Source organism: Natator depressus, chromosome 3 (genome assembly GCF_965152275.1).
Source record: "Natator depressus isolate rNatDep1 chromosome 3, rNatDep2.hap1, whole genome shotgun sequence".
Lineage (NCBI taxonomy): Eukaryota > Metazoa > Chordata > Testudines > Cheloniidae > Natator > Natator depressus.
The window spans coordinates 85,124,762-85,149,709 of NC_134236.1; the positions used below are offsets into that span (position 1 = coordinate 85,124,762).

Sequence of the window (24,948 nt, forward strand, 5' to 3'; positions counted from 1 at the left end):
TTTTCTCCATAATGCCTACACCCAAAGCTGTAAGACTAACATATACAGCATGCTAATTAAACAAATTTACTAACAGAAAATAATGTGTGTGTTTGGAACCAGATCTTTCTCATTTTATTACATTTCCAGGGAGAATCCAGACTCTCTCTTCAGAAAAAAAATATCAGCAGGAATAAAAATTTTACTCTTTTAGCAAGCATGTCCACCAATGTCTGGCCAATGCTTTTCTTTTAGGAAGCAGTTCTATCAAGACAGTGAAATAACCACATTAACTGCAACAAATTTATTAATAGATTACTTTGACTGCCATATTAGATGTCACCGTCATTACTTGCCAGTGAATTATTCCATATTTGTTCATATATGCAACCCTGGCAATGTTTTCTGGGATATGTCTGTAAAAAGAGAGAGATAAGCACTAAATACACTGCTTTTACCTCTGGAACTTTGGACCCTTCCATTTTCCAGGTACAGCCCCTGAACTGATTATTGTTCACTGGCAGAATCTCTCTAAAGTAAAGAGTGTCCTAAAAGAGTGTACAGTAGGAGCCGAAGTTCTGGCATGCAGTTGCTGAATAAGAGTCCCTTGCTTATTATGGACAGTAAGAAAGGAACACAGGTGAGGGACTCATGCCTACCTGTCAGTGCTATGGGGCCAAAAATCTAAGAGCAGAGGGAGTTTTGGTCTATCTCACACTAGGGAGATGAGACCCAGTGGTGGGAACTGTGTAGTGTGGAAGTAGAATGAATTATATTGAAATTATAATTCATTAAAGAAATGCTGCTTGAAGAGTTTGTTGAAATATAGTTGTCAGGAAGAGAAACATTAAGGAGTGTGAGACAATGGGTCCTCAAACTAACTAACTTAGAGCTCCTACTGAGCTAGGAGATTGGTAAACATTAGTATGCAAATAAGATATGTATGTATGTTTGTCAGTTTCTGCTTCCTTTTGTCTCCTATGTTAAATTGGCTTTGGCTTATCTGTATAAATAAGTTAGCTTGAGCTTTTGCAGGGGGCTCACAGTCACATGGGTGCATTGGCAAAGCGCTTTGCTAATAAACAGAGTGGTCTGACAAATTCAGTGAGTCTTGAATCTGACTTTGACAGTAGGCATGGAAAAGCTATTTCCTTTAAATAAATTATTTATTTCATCATAAAAGGAGAAAAGATGCTTTTTATACAAATAAATAAAAAGCTCTACAGACCAATTTCTTTATGTTAACATTGATACCGATCTGTTCAGTATTTTGTGTTGTTTTACTGTTTTGTGCATTGCAATAGAACAGCTGGAAAAAGTACACATTTGCATATTGTTACATTACCATTAACAGCATGTCCTATTACAACTTGTACTTGCAGTGCAACAGCACATTTAATACTCCTTAATTCTGTTCCTTTCACAGTGCTATTTGCTCTCTTCTAATTTCTATTTTATGTACCATTATTTCAATATTCATTTAGTTTAAAATGCACTTATTCTTTTTAACTTAAATTTTACCAAACAAATACAATTATTTCCTATCAGCTGTCCATGTTGCACATAGCTTATGAAATGCATTAATAATTCATAATCCATGAAAGTCTATATTTAGCAATGAAAAGAGGAATTGACAATACCAGAATATGTGAAATGTAGCCAAGCTAATATTCCAAGAAAAACCTTATCATTTGACATTTCCTGACTTTGGAGCATTTAATTTTGTAACTGTAAAGCGGCATTACTGTTAGTTTTTTTAGTTTAATCTTCCTGTGCTTTTAAGGCAAGAGAAGAAGAAATAACTAAAGCTAATCAGCTTACAAGTTTCCCAGTCTTTACCCATGGAGTATACAAGTCTCTTGAACGACACTATTTGGCTTATGCAGCTAACAAGTTCCACTGGCAATGCCTCTGGAATCTGACATCTCCTTAGTTGGAAACTCAGCTGTTTACTGCATAAACAGGCACCACTACCCTTTTCTCCAGAACTATTAAGCGTCACAACTTAGTCACCTCTTGTTTCAATAGTTCAATTTGTAAATTATTGCAATCAAATAACTGGTCATTTAATTACCCATGTACCACACCCATCTTTAAGTATGTAGCCAACAATAGCTGAAAGAAATTTCTATTGTCCTTGGTCAGTCCTGTATTTTCAAACATTCTTAACTTATTTTAAAAGCAGTATTTGTCCCAACTCATCAAAGAAGGTAGTGTGCATTAACAGTAACCCCCATCTATTTTTAACCCATAATTTTGTTTTCTCCAAACAGGAATCTGCTTCTCCAGCAGGCTTAGAATGGCTGGGTTTGGCACTTTTTCCAAATCCTGGGGGAAGGCAAGAGATTCCTCTTCTTTTCTACCCCCAGTGCCATCTGAATTGCTCCACAGGCCATACCACCAAAACTACAAACAACAACAAAAATTTGAAAAGACATCAGGATAAACATTTCCCACCTCCACGAAAAAAGAATGAAAATAATTTGTCATCTCCTCTCTCTGACAAGAAAATCTGCAAAAAAAAGATCAACTGCCATCTGTGTGCAGCCAATCATTTACAACACCAAACACAGAATACTGAAGACAATAGGTAAGGGAGGGTGATGATGGAGAGGACAAAGAAGATGAAATTACAGTTAGGATATTGTCAATTTTCTCATTCTCTAGCACAGCAGCAAGCAGTAAAGAACATCCTCCATCAATTAGGAAGGAGACATGAAAACATCCCAGATGTGAACATAGTTTCAAGACAAATAGTCTGAAATTTGCACAAGGGAAGACTGAAGGAGCTTACTTTTGAAGGCAGCATCAGACAAAGCATCCACGTTGTTGTGTTTCATGAATGAGCATATGGATGCCCAAAGGCTCTTAAGCAAAGTAAGCTGTCATGGGATAAGACGAAAGGTCCTCTCATGGATTGGTAACTAGTTAAAAGATAGAAAACAAAGGGTAGGAATAAATGGTCAGTTTTCAGAATGGAGTAAGTAAGTAAGAGAGGTAAATAGTATTCAACATATTCATAAATGATCTGGAAAAAGGGATAAACAGTGAGGTGGCAAAATTTGCAGATGATACAAAACTACTCAAGATAGGTAAATCCCAAGCAGACTGCCAAGAGCTACAAAAGGATCTCACAAAACTGGGTGACTGTCCATCAAAATGGCAGATGAAATTCAACATTGATAGATGCAAAGTAATGCACATTGGAAAGCATAATCCCAACTATACATATAAAACGATGGGGTCTAAATTAGCTATTATGACTCAAGAAAGAGATCTTGGCATCATTGTGGATAGTTCTCTGAAAATAACCACTCAATGTGCAGTGGCAGTCAAAAAAGCCAACAGAATGTTGGGAATCATTAAGAAATGGATAGATAAGATGACAGAAAATATCATATTGACTCTATAAATCCATGGTACACCCACATCTTGAATACTGTGTGTAGATGTGGTTGCCCCACCTCATAAAAGATGTACTGGAATTGGAAAAGGTTCAGAAAAGGGCAAAAAAAATGATTAGGGGTATGGAACGGCTTCCATATGAGGAGAGATTAAGAAGACTGGGACTTTTCAGCTTGGAAAAGAGACAACTAAGGGGGGACAGGATAGAGATCAATAAAATCATGACTGCTATGGAGAAAGTAAATAAAGAAGTTATTTACTCCTTTTCAGAACACAAGAACTAGGGGGTCACCAAATGAGATTAATAGAAAGCAGGTTTAAAACAAATAAAAGGAAGCATTTTTTCACATAACGCACAATCAACCTCTGGAACTCCTTGCTAGAGAATGTTGTGAAGGCCAAGACTACAGCAATGTTCAAAAAAGAACTAGATAAGTTCATGGAGAATACGCCCATCAATGGCTATTAGCCAGGATGGGCAGGGATGGTGTCCCTAGCCTCCGTTTGCCAGAACCTGGGAATGGGTGACAGGGGATCGATCACTTGATGATTACCTGTTCTGTTCATTCCCTTTGGGGCACCTGACATTGGTCACTGTCAGAAGACAGGATACTGGGCTAGACTGACCTTTGGTCTGACTCAGTATAGCTGTTCTTATGTTCTAAATAACTGTCTGGCAAAGTACACAGACCAATGGTGGCAGAAATATATTGGAGCATAATGACTCATATTTATGGAGCATAAGAAATATAGGGGTAGGGTATATTTCCTAGATCTTTCCTGCAGTCTCCATCTTAAAATGAGTTTTACACACTCAAAAGAGATTAAGGATAGACAGGTCCAGACTCAGAAAAAAATCTATCATTTTACCACCACAAAGAACCTGGAATAGAAAATAAAATCTCTCTTTTTGATGGGACTATGTTTAATTGCTCTAAGGGAAAGGAGATTCCCTGTATAGTCCAGAATGCTTAGTTTCTTCACACTGTCTTGAAGAAGAGGAGAGAAAAGTTAAAAGGATGGCTACTGAATGTCTAGGAAAAGGCCTTTACCCTAAGTTTGCTGAACATCTTATGATAGACTGCGCAGAATATCCGATGCAGTTGGGGAATACAAGCATGTTATGGCCTAATATGGCACTCAAAACTCCCACTGAAGTTAATGGGAGCTGCATGTGCTCAGCATATTTGAAAATAATTACACTCCTTTGCTTAAGCAATTTTGAATGTAACTACCTCTGTGGTTGCAGGTTTTATGTCTTTGAGACAGACCATGGCTGTAAAGTCTCATTTGTGATTTATACATTCTACAATGCCCCATGCAGAGGTACTGTTGCTTCTGGTGAGGCCAATACAAAAGACGTGAATGCTGTCAAGACGTAGTTTCCACTTTATTTTACAGTCACAATGATGGCTAGTTTCATACAACTTTTCTGCACTGTTTTACTGTTCATCACTAATTAATTTGAATAATAATTAATGTTTCCCATACTATACAGCTATAAGTTCATTTTTCATAGGGTATTTTAGAGGTTTCCTTTGGCAATCCTGTGTCCGTTTTTCATCAGCCAGTTCACCATAAATCAGCTCCTTTGGTTTATACTACTTATCTATCTATGAAACTTCATCTGCAGTGGTTCCCAGTCTGTTGACCAAGCCTTTCTAGTGCACATAAAACTACTCCAGAGAGGACATGGCTCATCCAGCTGCAAAAGAACACTAGTGGTAAAAAGCCTCTGAGCTCCAAAGGGTTGCTCCTTTCACCATCCCATGACTCTGCTCAGTCCCTTTGAGATTCAAGGCAGAAAGAAAAGCATTGGGGATGGGGAAACTGCCATGCTCCATAGCTAGGCTGAAGCTAAAGAGGAGAGAGTGGACAGTGACTCCTTTCAGTCACCTGTTTGACTTTTCTTTGTGCTCCCTCCACTGCCTGCCCATCACTGCTTCTCTGCTCTCCCATTAGCACAAAGAACTATGGATTCTCCATCAGCCACTGCCTGCCCCATGCCCCCAGCATGTATCCTTCTGGTAAGAGAGTGGCAGTGAATAAGTAGAAGAGAAAAGAGAAGAGCAAAATCAGGGAAGCTGGGTGTGGGGGAGGAGGAGGAAAAGACAGAAAGGAGTATTTGGAGAGAAAATTGGAGAGGGAGGAAGTAACGGGGAAACATGAAGGAGGAAGCTACTGGTGAGGGGGAAAATATAAACCACCACATTTCAGTACAGAGTTGGTGGTTATTTTAGTTTAACATTTTACACTGCTAGAAGACCATAGATGTCCCAGCTGTAAATTTTCTAGCACATTTAAAAGTCCATCACTCAGCAATAGATCTAGTTGAAATTTTCATTTCAACAGGGTTTCATCAAGAACCAAGATTTTTGTAAAAAACAAATTTAATGATATTTTAAAATTTTTCATCAGGAAATTTTGAAATCAAACTTTTTCATTTTCAAGAAACAAGAAAAAACCATAGACATCATTCATTCTATTATGTTCAGTGGCAAAAAAGGGGGGCGGGGAGAGGGAGAAAAGGGGGGGGAAATGTGTGATTTCAAATAAAACAAAAATTTCATTTTATTTTGAAAATTTTCCATATATATTTTTGAATGAAAGCTTTTCATCTAAGAGCTTTTCCACTGGAAAAAAGTGTTTCTTTTCTACCAATTCTACTCAAACCTATATAATAGGGTGGAGACTACTACTGCCCAGTTCAGTTTGTGCTCTCTCTTTCTCTCTCTCTCTCACACACACACACACCGCCCACCCCAGCCCTACATGAACATTTTGGACATGTAATTGTTCTCCTCAGATGTTAGTGCATTGTGAATGAGGACACAGAGGTATTTACACTGTTATTGTTTTCAAGACTACCATCAATATTAATCTTTGGTTCAATATACTGTTTTGTTTAGTGCTCAACGATACATAATCTCGGTTTTGAAATGCTCACAAACAAGCCAAAGTTTATAAAGGCAGCTGCAAAACTGAGATGGCATTATCTGAAGGTTTTTCTTCTGAGCAGGGTGCAAGGAGTCACTCACACAAACCATTTCTTTCAAAGGGAATGTTAGCACTTTTTGTAATGCATAGAAATGAAGTAGATTAAAAAAAGTTTACCTGAGTGGGATCTTATCAGTGGGTCATAGTGATAGTGCTCCATTGTGATCAAAGACTTCCAACTGAATGTCTAATATGCATTCATTGAATATCTTTCCCTGTTAATTCATTTGACAAAGTAGTCTGCTACATTCATGTACATATTACACAAAAACTTATGTTCTACTATCATAGCCAAATAACATCTTTCAATTTCGGCTGGAGTTTAGAGTGGACATACATATCTTCATGTTAACTTATAAAAAAAAAATGTATTTTTTGTTGTTTTCATTTTTAAACAACCCAAGAAAACATCACATTCATTGATGAAAAGTCGGAATGTAAGACTATGAAGACAGCAGCAAGTCAGGTCTACAAACATTTGGAAACATGGGATATTTAGTTAGCACAGAATCTGAACCTACCCTGGCTTCACGGGAGTTCAGAGTTCTAACCAAACCGTTCCCACAGTCCTATTTGAGGTGGACACCTGCAGCAAGCAGCAAAGATGCATTGACCCAAGGGGTGTAGTTTAACATCAGTTCATATTTATCATCAAATGAAAAAAACAAAAAAAATAAATAAGCAATGAACTACTGACACTAATAGGTCTCTTCAGTTTCTGCAATTTGCTCTTCTACCCAGCCTCTGCCTGACGGAGCTTCTTCTAGAATATGGGTTTCTCAGCCTAAGGGATTGCAAACTGTCCCTGGAGGATCACAATCATCCTAACGTTCTCTATGGATCCATGAGAGGGTAGTTCTGCAACTACTGTGATGCATTCCAGTAAACTGTTGCAAAATGGGTCACAGTATGGAAAAGAATGCCTCATTATTAAAGGGCAATTTATCTTTTCCCTGAGTGACATTACACAGCTAAATTATTATTAAAAATAATACAGCCAAACCAACCCTGAAGAATAGATATGTTGACTAACAAGTTTAAAAGCAAGCAATGATGTGTCCAAATCAATGGTAAAACTAATATGCCCTTGCTGTCCTGCTAGCCATCGTAAACGGGAAAGGCCTGGAAGGAATAGTAAGAGTTGAGGCTTTCTTCCGGCAACTCACGGAAGCTACTAGATCGCATGCCCTGATTCTCATGGGTGACTTTAATTTTCCTGATATCTGCTGGGAGAGCAATACAGCGGTGCATAGACAATCCAGGAAGTTTTTGGAAAGCGTAGGGGACAATTTCCTGGCGCAAGTGCTAGGGGAGCCAACTAGGGGGGGCGCTTTTCTTGACCTGCTGCTCACAAACCGGGTAGAATTAGTGGGGGAAGCAAAAGTGGATGGGAATCTGGGAGGCAGTGACCATGAGTTGGTTGAGTTCAGGATCCTGACGCAGGGAAGAAAGGTAAGCAGCAGGATACGGACCCTGGACTTCAGGAAAGCAGACTTCGACTCCCTCAGGGAACAGATGGCCAGGATCCCCTGGGGGACTAACATGAAGGGGAAGGGAGTCCAGGAGAGCTGGCTGTATTTCAAGGAATCCCTGTTGAGGTTACAGGGACAAACCATCCCGATGAGTCGAAAGAATAGTAAACATGGCAGGCGACCAGCTTGGCTTAATGGTGAAATCCTAGCGGATCTTAAACATAAAAAAGAAGCTTACAAGAAGTGGAAGGTTGGACATATGACCAGGGAAGAGTATAAAAATATTGCTCGGGCATGTAGGAAAGATATCAGGAGGGCCAAATCGCACCTGGAGCTGCAGCTAGCAAGAGATGTCAAGAGTAACAAGAAGGGTTTCTTCAGGTATGTTGGCAACAAGAAGAAAGCCAAAGAAAGTGTGGGCCCCTTACTGAATGAGGGAGGCAACCTAGTGACAGAGGATGTGGAAAAAGCTAATGTACTCAATGCTTTTTTTGCCTCTGTTTTCACTAACAAGGTCAGCTCCCAGACTGCTGCGCTGGGCATCACAAAATGGGGAAGAGATGGCCAGCCCTCTGTGGAGATAGAGGTGGTTAGGGACTATTTAGAAAAGCTGGACGTGCACAAGTCCATGGGGCCGGACGAGTTGCATCCGAGAGTGCTGAAGGAATTGGCGGCTGTGATTGCAGAGCCCTTGGCCATTATCTTTGAAAACTCGTGGCGAACGGGGGAAGTCCCGGATGACTGGAAAAAGGCTAATGTAGTGCCAATCTTTAAAAAAGGGAAGAAGGAGGATCCTGGGAACTACAGGCCAGTCAGCCTCACCTCAGTCCCTGGAAAAATCATGGAGCAGGTCCTCAAAGAATCAATCCTGAAGCACTTACATGAGAGGAAAGTGATCAGGAACAATCAGCATGGATTCACCAAGGGAAGGTCATGCCTGACTAATCTAATCGCCTTTTATGATGAGATTACTGGTTCTGTGGATGAAGGGAAAGCAGTGGATGTATTGTTTCTTGACTTTAGCAAAGCTTTTGACACGGTCTCCCACAGTATTCTTGTCAGCAAGTTAAGGAAGTATGGGCTGGATGAATGCACTATAAGGTGGGTAGAAAGCTGGCTAGATTGTCGGGCTCAACGGGTAGTGATCAATGGCTCCATGTCTAGTTGGCAGCCGGTGTCAAGTGGAGTGCCCCAGGGGTCGGTCCTGGGGCCGGTTTTGTTCAATATCTTCATAAATGATCTGGAGGATGGTGTGGATTGCACTCTCAGCAAATTTGCGGATGATACTAAACTGGGAGGAGTGGTAGATACGCTGGAGGGGAGGGATAGGATACAGAAGATCATTGAGGGTTTCTCATGCATTTTTATGGGAAACAGAGTAAAAATAACAATTGTTTGTCTTACAAACAATAGATGAAAACTATGTACAAATGAAATGGTACACTAATGCTTCCTACAACTAGCTAATATAGAAAGGTTATGGGTAGCTCGGCATAATCTATTTTACCAAAACAAAAAACATTCTTATTAAAACATTGCGTTCCTAAGAGGTGGTCAGTGACCACCTTGACCACTTTATTGATGTATTCTATTACTATTCTCTGCTCCTTTCATCAGTTTCTGTCTGTTTGACTTTTTGACCCTAATCCTGCAAGCTGGATTTCACTGAGGATAGAATGGCTTAGAAGGTATGTACAATTTCAGGAAAGACACATAAGACTTTTTAAAATAAAAAATGAAGAGAGGTAAAGTGAAAAGGTTGTAAAATCTTCACAAACAAGCAGAAGCAATATCAAGGTGCTTATTTTGGAGCGGGACAGGAAAGGGAAGTGTAATGTTCCATGCGGCAAAATTTAATGTTACAAACAAAACTCAGGATTCACTCAGAACTGCACATAAATTTTGGTCAAGCAACAACTATTCATATGCAGTTGTAGCAAAGGAGGCATGCAGATCATATCCTTCCACTGCTTCCCTCTCCCAAACTATTGCATAAAGTACAACTGAAGTGCTTTGTGCAACCAAAAATAATTTGTGTACACAATTTTGCCCACATAAGGCTCCCAACTGTGCAACAAATCCTGCCCTAGCCTCCTACACCTCAAATATCTCCTGTCATGGAAGATAGGGGAAGGATGTGAAACCCTGGTCTCCCTGAGGGACGGTACTGGTGGTCTGCTAAACTGCTGCCGATAGGCAGCCCATGGGTCCCAATATGGCCATTGCAGGGGTCCATAAGGAAGCGGGGATTGCATACAAGGTTGGCTCCAGCACCCTTGGTGACCCGTAAGACCCTCCCTGCAGAAAGGCGGATTCCCAAAAAAGCAAGTAGGAGAACCCCTCATGGAAACCAAGGAGACCAGTTGGGAAAACTCATCCTCCACATCCAGCTCTTGAGGGGCGGGGCAGTCAATGAGGACAGACAGTCCTGTTCCATGGAATGGCCACTCAGAGACTGAGGTCTCAGTACTAAGAGATGCTCAGTACCTGACAAGAAACAGGGACTCCGGTACATCCAAGACAGAGAGGTCCCCTTGAATATCAGAAATCCTGAAATACCACAAAGGACCTGGTACTAACGCCACAGCCAAGGTTGCCATAGCTGGAGCCAATGGTACTGGTGATGATATGCATAGTGTATGCACTGCAGATGCCAGATGCTGATGCTTTCTCAGCACTGAGGATACCAATTGTAAAGGCATCCCCCACTGAGCTGCTTGTGTTGGTACCGATGGCTGGATTAAGGCATGTGCTGGCAACAACAGATGAGTTGACTGCTTTGGTGCGGATGGCAGACCCAAGCTTGATGGTACCCTATGCTTGCCCTCCTTACTAGTATAGGTGCCCTATCAGAGCTGTGCTTACTGTACTTGGAGCTCCAGCGCTTCACGGGCATACTGCTTCCAGAGGAAGAGTCCTTAGCCTTAACAGTATCCTCAGAAACTAAGGAGCAATCTGGTCACCCAAGCTTGCATTCCCCCCTCCCATTTCTCCCCCCCACCCCCCCCATAAGGATTGATTAATTGTGAGGGATACAGGAGGCTTTTTGAATATTGATCCAGATTACTCAGACATATGAGGGTCACAGTAGCAGTTAAAAAGATAATATTTTCTTACATTTATCACTTGCACAACCCATGCTATGTCAGCTTAGGTAATGTGTTCTGCATACTAAAATATCAATTGCTTTTATCTGCTATGAAAAAAAACATTCCATTCTTTAAAAAAAATTATACATGTATACAGCAGCAGCTTGCAGTAACGTTTTATTCGCACCATTTTCCTCACAGCTGCATTGCAACTGTAGTTCAACTACCGTATTATAATATATCTTAGAATCAGTGACTGAGCAAAAGACTTTATCTACTTTCATATTTTAATTCAAAAAACCTTTACTTTGTACATGGGATCCAAAGTAGGTTTTTGTTTTTCCTTCAATAAAGAAACAGTGCCATTCCCCTTCTAACTTTCTCCTACAGCACAAATAAACACTACCACAATTTTTCTCCTTGTTTTTCATCTTGCACCTGTCGTGTATAGGTGCATTACAAAGATGCCTGATGCTTGTCCCACACAGTTTATATTATAAAGTATAAACATAATGCGACAAGCAAAGACAACAGAGATGGAAAGGAAGAGGAGTGAAATAAATATTACAACAAAAGATCAGGTGGTACCTTCAGTTAGTTGTAGGGTGACCATATTTCTCAAAGTGAAAACAGGACACTATGTGGGGCTGGCCCAAGCTGCTTTCCCGAGCCTCCCACCGCCCCAAGTCCTCTCCTCCCCCGCTGTGCGGGGATGGCCTGAACTGCTCACCTGAGCTGCTCACCTGAGCTGCCTCGCCATGCAGGGCTGGCCCATGCCACTCACCCGAGCCCCACCACACAGAGCTGGTGTTGCCACTCGCCACCCTGAATGTTCTTCTGTGCCCCACAGGGGGTGAGGTTGGGGGGCTCCCCACTTTTTGGCAGAACTGAGCATTTGCCCAATTTGCTCTTGCCAACTAATCACCAGTTGGCAAGAGCAAGCGGGACAAAATGCCCAGTTTTGCCAAAAGAGTCAGGACGTTCAGGACAGGGCTCAAAAAAGGGAACTGTCCCATCCAAAACAGGACATATGGCAACCCTAGTTAGTTCTGAATGTGTTCACAATAGTTCTATTTAAGGGTGTGCTTGTATATGTATTAATAAAGTTGTAAGTGATATTTCTTGAGGCTGGAGGAGTGAGAGGTATTACAGGAAAAGAAACGATATGGTATAAGAAGAAAGAGAAGGACAACAGGGCTGTCAGGGTGAGAAGAAGGGTGTGAAACATGATGGGTTGGATACAGGGTACAGAAAAGTTAGATGGCAGGATATGGGAAACATAAGAATATAAATGCCTGTGAAATAGTAATCTTAGTAAAACTCTAAGATAAAAACAGCTCAGAGCTACTTGCTTCAAATTATGTTGGGAGACAACTGAGGCTGTGACAGCTCGCCTCTCACATCTGCTGCTGCTTCTAGGTGGCTGGCCATAAGGCCTTGTATAGGTCTTTCCCAGAACCAAGGCAAGAAGTGGGTTGCGGATCCTTCTCTTTCCCTCTGGTTCAAGCTCACTTCCCGAAACCATATTTATAGATTATAAGGCCGAAAGGGACCATTGTGATCACCTGGTTTGCCCTCTTGTATTACACAGGCCATAGGTCTTCCCTGTTTGAACTAGAGCATATATTTTAGAAAAATATCCAATCTTGATTTTAAAATTTCTACTGATGGAGAGTCCGCCAAATGGTTAAATACCCTCACTGTTAAAAATCTTTGCTTTATTTCTAGTCTGAACTAGTCTAGCTTTAACTTTCTGACACCAGATTTTGTAACACCTTTGTTTGCTAGGTTGAAGAGCCCTCTATTATAAAATTTCTGTTCCCCATTGAATCCCCATAGAATAGAGATTCTTATATTCTTTGATCAAGACACCCTTTAATCTTCTGTTTGTTAAAATAAATAGATTGAACTCTTTAAGTCTATCACTACATGTTTTCCCATCCTTTAAAACCATTCTCATGGCACTTCTGTGCATCCTCTCCAACTGATCAATCAGACAAAGTGGGCATGGTAATATCTTTTATTTGACCAACTACTGTTGGTGAAAGAGAAGCTTTTGAGCTACACAGAGCTCTTCTTCACATCTGGAAAAGAGCATAGTGATAGTCTGGTTTTACCCACATAGTTATTGAAGCACTTAGTGCCCTGGATGAAGTACACCATATGTTGTGACAGGCATGTATAGGAGCTTGAAAGGTGTGCTGTCAGGGTTCCTTCCTCACTCTGAATTTTAGGGTACAGATGTGGGGACCCGCATGAAAGACCCCCTAAGCTTATTCTTACCAGCTTAGGTTACAAACTTCCCCAAGGTACAAACTTTGCCTTGGCCTTGAACAGTATGCTGCCACCACCAAGCGTTTTAAACAAAGAACAGGGAAAGAGACCACTTGAAGACGTCTTCCCCCAAAATATCCCCCCAAGCGCTGCACCCCCTTTCCTGGGGAAGGCTTTATAATAATCCTCACCAATTTGTACAGGTGAACACAGACCCAAACCCTTGGATCTTAAGAACAATGAAAAATCAATCAGGTTCTTAAAAGAAGAATTTTAATTAAAGAAAAGGTAAAATAATCACCTCTGTAACATCAGGATGGAAAATACTTTACAGGGTATTCAGATTCAAAACATGCAGAGGATCCCCCTCTGGGCAAAACCTTAAAGTTACAGAAAAAAGAAATAAACCTCCCTCTTAACACAGGAAAAATTCACATAAAACGAAAGATAAACTAATCCGCCTTGCCTGGCTTACCTACACTGGTTGCAATATTGGAGACTTGGATTAGGATGGGTTGGAGAAGATGGATTTCTGTCCAGCTTTTCTCAGTCCCAAGAGAGAACACACACACACAAAGAGCACAAACAAAAGCCTCCCCCCCCTCAAGATTTGAAAGTATCTTGTTCCCCTATTGGTCCTTTGGGTCAGGTGCCAGCCAGGTTAGCTGAGCTTCTTAACCCTTTATAGGTAACAAGATGTTGCCTCTGGCCAGGACGGATTTTATAGCACTGTATACTGAAAGGTGGTTACCCTTCCCTTTATATTTATGACATGTGCTGTGGGGAGTATTGATCATCATAACAGTGGGGATATGTCACTGGCCACTCCACCTTGAATGGTCTCTTAAAATATGTTCCTTAAAGATTAACAGATTTGAGCATAAGCTTTCGTGGGTAAAAACCCCACTTCTTCAGATGCATGGAGTGAAAATTACAGATGCAGACATAAATATACTGACACATGAAGAGAGGGGAGTTACCTCACAAGTGGAGAGCCACTGTTGACAGGGCCAATTTGATCAGTGGAGATCACTGGTTCTTCACTTGTGAGGTAACTCCCTTCTCTTCATGTCTCAGTATATTTATGTCTGCATCTGTAATTTTCACTCCATGCATCTGAAGAAGTGGTTTTTTTTACCCACGAAAGCTTATGCTCATATAAGTCTGTTAGTCTTTAAGGTGCCACCGGACTCCTTGTTGTTTTTGTGGATACAGACTAACACAGTTACCCCCTGATACTTAAAATGTGTTAACTACTTATGCTAAACAATCTGTTCCGCCTTGTATTTAGCCTGACACTCTGAGTGCCTTTCCCAGACCTAAGAGCTCTGTGTATCTTGAAAGCCTGTCTCTTTCACCAACAGAAGTTGTTCCAATAAAAGATATGACCTCACCCAGCTTGTCTCTCTAATAGCCTGGGACCAACACAGCTACAATAACACTGCAAACAATTGATCAATATCCTTCTTGAATTGTGGATGCAAGAACTGGATATTGTATTCCAGTAGCTGTCACATTAGTGCCAAATACAGAAGTAATACACTATCTTCCTATTCCTACTTGATATTCCCATTTATACATCCAAGAATCACATTGGCTGAACGTGAGCTCCCAGCAGGATGCTTTGGATAGAAGGGCCAATTATTCACCATGATGCCCAAGTTCTTTTCAGAGTCCCGGGATAGAGTCCCCCACATCCTGTAAGTATGGCCTACATTCTTTGTTCTTAGATGTATGACTTTACATTTGGTCATATTAAAATGCATAAGGTTCACATAGGGAACTTACTGAGTGATCCAGATTGCTCTGCACTAGTGACCCCATCCTCTTCATTATTAACCATTCTCCCTATCTTTGTGGTCATCTGCAAACTTTATCTGCAATGATTTTATATTTTCATCCAGGTCATTGATAAAAACGTTAAAAAGCATAGAGCCAAGAACCAATCCCTGCAGGACCCCACTAGAAACACATTTGCTCGATGATTCCCTGTTTACAATTGCATTTTGAAACCTTCTGTTATCCAGTCTTTAATCTATTTAGTGTGTGCTGTATTAATTTTGTACCGTTTTAGTTTCTTAATCTAAGTGTTGTGCTGGACCAAATCAAATGCCTTACAGAAGTCTAAGTATGTTATATCAACCCTATTATCTTTATCAGCCAAATCTGTAGTCTCATAAAAAAGATATTAAGTTAGTTTCACAAGATCTATTTTTCATTAACCTATGTACCCCTTTTTAATTATTGGCACATTAACTTTCTTCCAGTGCGCTGAAACTTCCCTAGTGTTACAAGATGTATTGGAAGAAATCAACATTAAACAGTCCAGAGAGCTGTTTTAAAACCCTCATATACACACACACGCATGCATGCACGCACGCACATACACAACCCTTGTTTGGATTTTATTCTGTTTGTACATAACAAATGTAATAAAGTCATGATCACCTGTACCTACGCTACCAACCTAGTTTTTAGTTCTGTGATCAACTCCTCTTTATCTGTCAATATGAGGTCTAATATAGAATTTCCCTATTTTGGATGCAACACTGAATTAAGAAATTGTTATCCATAATTTTTAGAAATTTAGAGGACGTTTTAGTACTACCAGCAGGAAACCACTAGCATACGTCACTCACATTGAAAAGTCCCCATGAAAATGCAGCTCCCCCCGACATATTATAGATAGGTGCTTAATGAAACAGTTATATTTTTCTTAGTGTGATTTGGTAGCCTGTAACAAATACAGCTAGTACTCCATCTTGTGCTTTGTATGTTAGAACCTTATTTTTTAAAAAAATCTAAAAAGAGGTGGTAGGGAAGAGGGATTGCCATTTACTTTGGCGGGGAAATTCTTAGCTCTTCACCTTTGAATTACACATTAATCAGACTTTTCTTAAACCATCATCTTTTTAACAAAATAATATCAGGCCAGAATTTGCAATACATCCCTGGAATTAAAAAAAAAAAAAAAAAAAATAGATTTAAACAACAAAAATCACTAAGTGGTTGGTCTGCATCATAGAAAGGGAAAGCCCTATTATTGCCAACTTCAAAATTTTATTTACATGTTGTAAATTGACAAATTTTAACAGAGTAGATGTGAAAAAGTTACACAATTACTGATCTTGCAGTGACTGGGGCTTCTCCGCCCCCCCCCCCTTTTTTAAACCATATTTGTTTTTAAGACAGGATTCCTTTAGCCTCTAGGTAAATACATGGAGGAGATTCAAATTAAAAATCTTTATTAGTATGACAAGTTAGAAATGTTTTTACAAAGTTCAAATTGCTACTTGAATCCTGCTGAACACACTTACATCTGTTATTTCAGAAGGCTCCATTTCAAAAGACCCATTTTGCAGAACATAAACCCATTAGGTTCACTCCAGTTTACATACAAATTTGGAATGAAAATTAGTAGCAACTGAACAGTAAAATGTAGAATTTGCTGACAGTACAGTATAGTCAGACAGACTGGATTAAAGAATAATTTATGTATTTCCTATACAAATTGTGATCTCAAAGAAATATTTAGTAACAGCAGCAGAGAAAGAATACCACCAAAAAAAACTGTTCATGGCTGAAGACATCTGTACTTGATTAATTATTTGTAACAGGATCTTCAGAGCACAGTCATCTAAATGACTCAAAGAAGGTGAAACAAATCTAACAAAATATGTAGCACATATCTCAATATGACATGCTTGCATAAACTCCATTTCCACAGACTTCGACTGACACTGGAATATAATGAACTGCTTCATTTACTACAATACCTAATAGACTTCTAATGACATCATAATGGCTAACACAATGCTCATTGACTACTATTAATCTAGCATGTGCCAAACAAACATAGAAGATAACTTCATCAAAACAGCATCCATATGGTTGTCCAGTGTATGCCTTAAAATTACATTCAGCAGCATCCTTACATTCATTTTGCATTTGAGAAGCACAGTGGTGAACACACACAGAAGAATGGCATGAAAGGGATTTATTTTAAACAGTTTCAAGACAACTCAATTGCACACACTAGAAAAATTAGTTATTTGGATCCACAAAACATATGGGTACAATTAAGTAATACCACATCAAAACATGCTGTTAAAACCAAAATTTTATGCATGCAATAACCTGCCATGCACACACTTTATGTATTGAATAGGGTGTTAGGTGGCAAAGCATCCTAAGCAAAAGCCCATAGCTCTAGATATTTGCTACAAGCCACAGCTTTGCAATTCTACATGATAGCCATCATTTAGCTGTCCCACTGCTGGCTTAGGACCTCATATTTTGCACTTCTACCTTTCATCTAAGGACATCAGTGCTTACAGGCAGTAAGCTTCACTACAGCTCTAAGAGGACAGTAAACATTCAAATTTATAGACTGGGAAACTGAAATACAGAGATTAACAGCCCAATTCTGCAAGATGCTGAAGCTTTCAACTCAATTTCAACACAAGCAGAGAGAGCTCAATACCACACAGTATTAAGCCCGGTAAGCTTAAGCATTAAGATCAGCAGGGGCTCATGAATCCCAATCCTGTAGGCCATGCTCACTTTTTTAGAAAACTTCAGACACCATTATCTTTGCTGAATGATTTCCCACTCATCAACTTTGTTGTTTGGCTGCAAACACATGAAGAATAGACATGAATAACAGATTGATTTTTTGCCCATTTAGAACAAAATGACCAATTCCTGAATGAGGGACTCCTTCCCCTGATAATTCAAATATGATTGTCTGTCCATAGTGTCTTATCTTAAAAGTAGGTTTTGGGAAAAGCTAATGTCCTTTATAGCTGGAGGGGTTAGTCTTACAGCTTTTGTAATCTTTATGAACCCATGCAATAAATTAGTGGGGGAAGTTACTCGCCTTCTCATAATTGTTCCTTGAGACATGTTGTGTATGTCCATTACATTGTAGAGGTGTGTGTGCAACTAATGCGCCAGTGCCAGAGAGTTTTCCCTAGTAGTAACAGTAATGGGGCCCACACCCTGGCTCCTCATGCTCTGAACAAAGGGTATAAAAGGGTGGAAGCCACCCTACACCACCTTTGATTCCCTCAAACCAGAATGCTGACAGTAGACTCTGATGCACTGTTGGGGAAAAGGATGGGTTGTGTAATGGACATATGGCAAAACATCCTGAAGACCAACAGTTAAGAAAAGGTGAGTAACTTTTTTCCTCTTTGTGTGCTTGCATATGTCCATTACATTGTAGATGACTTCCATGCTGTTATGGAGGAGGTGGAGCTTGGAACATAAGAGCAGCCATACTGAATCAGACCAAAGTTCCATCTATTCCAGTATCCTGTCTTTCGACAGTGGTCAATGCCAAGTGCTTCAGAGGGAATGATCAGAACAGGTAATCATCAAGTGATCCATCCCATTTCCCATCCCCAGCTTCTGGAGAACAGATGCTAGGGACACTATCCTTGCCCATCCTGGCTAATAGCCTTGATGGACTTATCCTCCATGAATTTATCTAGTTCTTGTCTGAACCGTGTTATAGTCCAAGAAACCCAAAAGGCTTTTGCCCTGTCCAGTTAAATAGCCAAAGCTCTTCACACATCCAGAGCATGCAGCCTTCATTCATCCTTGTCAGCATGCAGCTTTGGGAAGAAAACAGGTAAGTATATAGACTGGATCATATGAAAATCAGATATCTTTGACAAAAACGTATATCTATGTCTATAATTGACTTTAACTTTGTAGAAAATGGTATATATGGTGGATCTGTGACAAGTGCATTTAGCTCTCCCACTCTCCTAGCCAAGGTGATGGCCTCTAACAAGATCACCTTATCTGAGAAGTGTAGAAGCAAGCAGGAAGCTGAAGGCTTGAATGGGGGGTCCATAATGGCAGAAAACTCTAAGTTCAAATCCCAAGGTGGTGCTAGATCCTGAATGGGCGGGAACAATCTATCGAGACCTTTATGGACCCTGGTATGATATGGTTAGTAAATATAGTTCCATCATCAATTCAAGGATGAAATGTTGAGGTAGGAGTCAGATGCACCCTAATGAAGCTGAGGGCTAGACCTGACTCCTTAAGATGTAAGAGACAGTCCAGAATTGTTTGAATTCTAGTTTGAGCAAGTGACACATTAAGGGAAGTCACCCTAATAGAGAAGTGCTTCCATGTACTAAGGTAAGCCTCTCTTGGGGAAGGTTTTATACTATTGAGGACATTTTGGACTGCCACCTAACTGTGTGTCTCCTCTGCATTTAACCACGGATGACCATACTGTGAGGTGTAGCACCTGAGGGGTCAGGTGCAGCACTGGCTCATAATTCTAAGTTATGAGGTTTCTAGTGAGTGGCAAGAGAAAGGCTTCCTAAGTAGAGAGCTTTTGCAGATCAGACCACCACAGCTGCCTTTGCCAGGGTGGAGCTATAAGGATCATTCCATGGACAAGGAAGCATCTGAAACTGACCCAGAACTGATCCATCCCAGGGCTATGACCCGGTTTTGCCGAATCTCAAACAGATCCACCATCTGAAAACCCTCTACATGAAACACCTAAGCTTGAATGGCCGCATTGAGAGACCATTCATGGTCAAAGACGAAGGATCTACTCAAGTGATCTGCAGGTCATTTTGAATACTTGGCAAATGAGACCCTGAGAGTGACTGAGCTCTGTATGCAGAAATTCCACAGCTTGCCTCCATGCATAGGCTGTATGACTAGGTGCCCCCTTGTTTGTTCACATAAAACACTGCTATGGTGTTGTCTGTGAGCATCTACATAGTTTTGCCCTGCACATGAGGCAGGAACTGCTGACACGCACGGAATACTGCATGCAACCCAAAAATATTTGTGCGTAACCTGGCCTCATGGGCAGTCCACAAACCATAGCCTGAAGATCACCCAAATACACTCCCCACCTCATGACTGAAGCATCCATTACCAAAGTCACATAAAGGAGAGGCAGAGAGAAGGGGACACCCCAGCACACATCGTCTTGGCTCAGAGATGACAACACCCTGTCTGAGATGCATACCAGCTTATCTACATGGTGAATCTGAAAGCAATAGATTGACTTGAGCCTTGCCTACCTTACACTGAGGTGGGGCCTTGCATGAGGGGTCAAAAATATATATGCTGCCATGTGACCTAAGAGCCTGAGAAAATTCCGCATTATGGTTTGGTCACTGATCCTTGAGCAATGCACAGAGGTTCCATATAGTCTGGAATCTGGGAGAAGGCAGAAAGGCCTTGTGGAGTATAGGATTGTTCCAATAAACTCTATTTTCAGTCCTAGGATGCTGAACAGACTATGAAGGATAATGGCCTCTACCTGACATATGGAGTGACCTTGAATCAACCAATTGTACAGGTAAGGATATGTGTGGACATCTCTCTCGTGGAGGCATGCTGCTACCATTGCTATGCACTTGGTAAAAACCGTCAGTGCCGATCACAGGCTGAAGGGCAAACCTCAGCCTCATGACCAGGATGGATCATCACACAGAAGCAGGTATCTTGGAAGTTAAGGGCAGCATACCAGCCTCCCAGATATAGGGAAGGGATAATAGTAGCAAGGAACATCATATGGAACTTCAACTTCTTGATGCATTTTTTAGGTTCTGAAAGTCTAGAATGGGTTTGAGAATATAACTATTCTAAGTGGGAGGCAGTCTCTCAATTTGCAGATAAATTGCCAGAAAACTCTAGGGAACAGTTCTAGGCCCTCGTTACAGGTCATTTCGTCTCTCGTTCAGCTCTGGAGGCTTTCTTGGATGCAGCAGATTCTGCTGTGCAAGCAAGAAATAGGATAACCTGTCCTGGAAAGGAGGGGAAGGGCCAGTAACTTTCAGTTGGTGATTACGCTGTCCTCAGTGTAGGACAGGCTGCCAGAAGAAGAAATATTGCTGCCTCGGTTGGTACTGAGGACAATATTTAGTCCTCTTCATAGCAGCTGTGTACAGACCTGAGGACTTTAGGACTGCTCTAGAGTCCTTTAGTGTGTGTAAAGTTTCATCTGTTTTGGATGAGAATAAGGCACAGCCCTTGAAAGGGAGATCCGCAGTCACTCCGCAGGAATACCTGATCATTGCAACCAAGAGGAATGGTGCGCATTCACTGCCTTCACCATAGCACTGGCCACAGAATCTGCCGCATCCAAGGAAGCCTCCAGAGCTGAACGAGAGACCAAATGACCTGTAACGAGGGCCTAGAACTGTTCCCTAGAGTTTTCTGGCAATTTATCTGCAAATTGAGAGACTGCTTCCCACTTAGAATAGTTATATCTGGACATGAAGTCATGGTGACTAGCAATGAGGAGCTGAAGACTTCCAAGGAATAAATTTTTCTCCCAAAGAAATCAAGGGTTGAGGGTTTTTTGCATCTTTTTCTTTGGGGGTAGCTTTAGCACAGCCTTGACGACACCTCTCATTCACCACTGCCACTACTAGTGAGGCCGGTGTAGGGTGTGAATAAAACTGCTCAGGTCCCTGGGATGGAACCTGGTATTTATGTTCTGTTCATTTGACCACTGGTGAAATCAAGTAAGCAGTTTACCACCTGGTCTTGATATGGCCTCATGTATGGGTAGGGATACCTTTCCTGGCATAGTTGGGTGCAAAATGTCAAATCAGTTTGCACCTATTTTCCTACACTAGCTACTTGTATAACAAGAGAAGCAGCCATTCTTCTGAGGAGCATATTAAAGGGAGTCAAGGGAGAAACCTCCCACGGTTGGTTCTGTGGTGCTGGAATCAACTGAGCTAAGTCCAGTAATGCTGAAGCTGTAGGTTTGATCGGTACTCTCCATCACAGGCCTTTCATGACTGGCAAGAGAAGCCTCTCTTCTAAGTGATCTGCTCCTGTGAGGGAGCAAAAATGTTGATTTGGATGCTGGGGGCATCCAATATGACCAATGAGGAGGCTTGTACGGCACCAGGACCCAGCTGTACCTGGACTATGTCTCCCAATCTCTGACTCTACTCTTCTCATTTCCTTCTGAGTACAAGAATGGATCTGGAGAAAGCCCTGGAATCTTGATAATGTGAGACCTGAGAGCCCATCTCAGATTCTGTTGAAAAGGAAGGATATTCTGAGAGCCATGGCAGGTCAGTACTGAGAGTTCCTGAAGAGTGTGGCTGGGATGTATTCCAGGAATGCGATACCAGCGGAAATGTGGACGGCTTTCTAACTATTGGTACCATGTGAAAAGATGGAGCGGGTACAGGACTGGAGGAGCCCAAAGAAAGCAGTACTGGGCCTATGGTTGATGGGACCACAGCAGAGTGTACTGGAGCCAATGAGCACGATACTTGCAATACTTTACCCAGAATCAACAGCAACGGTGACACTGAAAGTCATAATAGGTCTCTCGCCACCACATAAGCCTCTGGCATTGTCTATATTGATATAGGCAGTTATCCCACCATGATTAGAAATGTCTGAACTAGAGTTGCAGACAAGGAAGTAGCCGGTCTTAATGCTCCCTGGGAGGCACCAGTCAGGGGTTCAGGTCTATCACAGTCAATATGAGCTGGTACTGGGGAGTGGCAAGCTGAAGGGAGTGCTCTACCATCAGTACAAGAGCACTGTTGGTACCATGTGAAGAGGACAGTTCCAGATTTCCTGTAGCTCCTATCTGCTGGTAAAGCTGGGGGAACAACCTGGGGAGGAATCATCAATGAGCTAAAGGAGTTTAGACAGGGGTCTAAGGGCAGCTTCCATAAAAATACATCAAAGACTCTCTTCCCCTAGTTTTTTTTGTCCTGATCTTGAAGCCCCAGCAGATCAATCATCAGTCCCTTATTTGGGCCTCACCCAAATACTTTAAACAGTGTGAATTAGGGTCACTTACAGGCATGGGCTTTCAGCAACTAGAGCAAGGCTTGAAACCTGGGGATTTAGCATATGCCCAGAGGCCTGCCTGACCAAAACTAGCCAAACAAAACCAAAACCCAGAAACTCTAATAAAAAGGAAACTAAAAAGAGGGTGGGTAGGAGGGATGGAAAGGCATTGGATGGGAAAGCTGGTCTTGATGATTACCAGTACCCATCTGTTGTAAATGATGGTTCGCCAGTTAGGATAGAACAGTATTAGATGATTGGTAAAGGGATGGTTGATGAGAGGTAGTGTTGGCAGCAAAAGTTGGAGGAGATCTGGCAAGCCCTTGAGTAAACCTTCAAATCTGCTGTTTAAAGGTTGATTGTTGAGATGTGGTGGGTTGGGAAGAGCTTGGTCTGCGTCTGGGCAGTCTCTGTCTATGCCTCTGGTTATCGTATTGTCTCAGCTGCTGTGTGTATGGTACATGTCTGGGACGCTGCGATGTATAATGCCTGCCTTGTTTACATTTTGTTGCAGGTGTATAGATGCCAAGAGACCTGCGTGTGGTCCTCGAAACTTTTAACAAATGGAGCAACTTGTCAGTCTTGGCGGCAAACAGCTTTGGACCCTCGAACGAAAGGTTCTCTACCTTGGTTTGGACCTCCCTAGGGAAGTCCGACAGGTCAAGCCAGGAGGCTTGGCACATTACTATGGCGTTGGTGATGGTCCTTGCCGCCATGTCAGCAGTCCAAAGCAGTCTGAAGGGCAGTTCTAGCCAAGAGGTGGCCGGTGGAAGTGAGCAATGTAAACTACTCTCTTTTGTCCTCTGGTATGTAGTCAAAGTCAGAAAATTTGGAATCATTTACATGGTCATACTCACTATAAGGGCTTCATAATTGGCGATCCGGAAGTGCAGTGTCGCTGATGAATAGGCCTTGCAGTCAAGTCAGTCAAGTCTTTCCCACTCTTTATCATAAGAGGTGGTTCTAGAGTAATGCTGTTTGCCCCGTTCGTTAACTGCATCGATTACCAATGAATTTGTCTGAGGATGTGTGAATAGAAATTCCATCCCTTTTGAAGGGACGTAATTTTTTTGTCCGCTCTCTGACATGTGGGCAGGATGGTAGCGGTGGTCTGCCAGATGTTCGTGGTGGGTTCCATGATTGCCGAGTTAATCGGAAAGGTGATCTTGGAGAAGGTGGACATGTGAAGTATGTCCAAGAGCTCATGATGTGACTCTGAGACCTCCTCTAGGAGTGTCTAGGATCTAGAGTGTCTCTGAAACTCTTTTGAAGAGCTTCTGGAAATTCCTGAAATCATCTCCAGCAATAGGCATAAGGGGCATAACAGTCTCATCCGGCGAGAATGAAGTGTAGGTAGCAGGAGCCGCCACCTGATCTAAAACTTCTGTCTCCTCAACGCTCTGTTTGGGAGAGGCAGCTGGTGGCCCTGTGGATCATGGTGAAGAGTGCCTATATACCTCCGTAGTGCCATTTAAGGTCTGTGGAAAACCTGTCTATAAGCTGCCCATGGATCCCAGAATGCCCACTGAGGTGGGAAGGGCATAGGTGGGAGTCCCCAGGGGTGACCATACCACCCTTGAAATTCAAACCCAAGCCGAGACTTAGGGTGCTCCTGATGTGCAGACTGAACACTGCCTTGCATAAGTGAAGAGCGTTGGGAGGAGAAAGCCTCCCCCTTCCTCATCTTCATCCTCCTCACTAGAGGAAGGAGAAGCAGATGTAGTTGGTGGAGTGAGCAAAAGTGCCGAAGCAGAATCGGTACCGAGGAGAGGTGATTTTCAGGTCCCTTCAGAGCAAGAAACTGTTGAGCCTGTGGTACTGATGGTGGTACCTGTGTGAAAGGCAGTATTGTGAAGGTACCAGAGGACCTTATGGTACTGGTAGAAAAGGAGCCAACAGAGAGCATGCCAAGGACA

General features: G+C 41.7%; 1 protein-coding gene across 3 annotated transcripts in view; it reads right to left on the reverse strand.

Annotated features, from left to right (window-relative positions):
- Positions 1-24,948, reverse strand: part of WASF1 (WASP family member 1) — a 168,642-nt gene that overhangs the window by 92,998 nt on the left and 50,696 nt on the right. The window contains exon 2 of one of the 3 annotated variants that reach the window (XM_074948231.1): positions 2,774-2,903. The exons of the other annotated variants lie outside the window; for them this stretch is intronic. The gene's annotated coding sequence lies outside the window, so the exon portion shown is untranslated. The remainder of the gene's footprint in view (positions 1-2,773; positions 2,904-24,948) is intronic. 3 annotated transcript variants of the gene reach the window in all.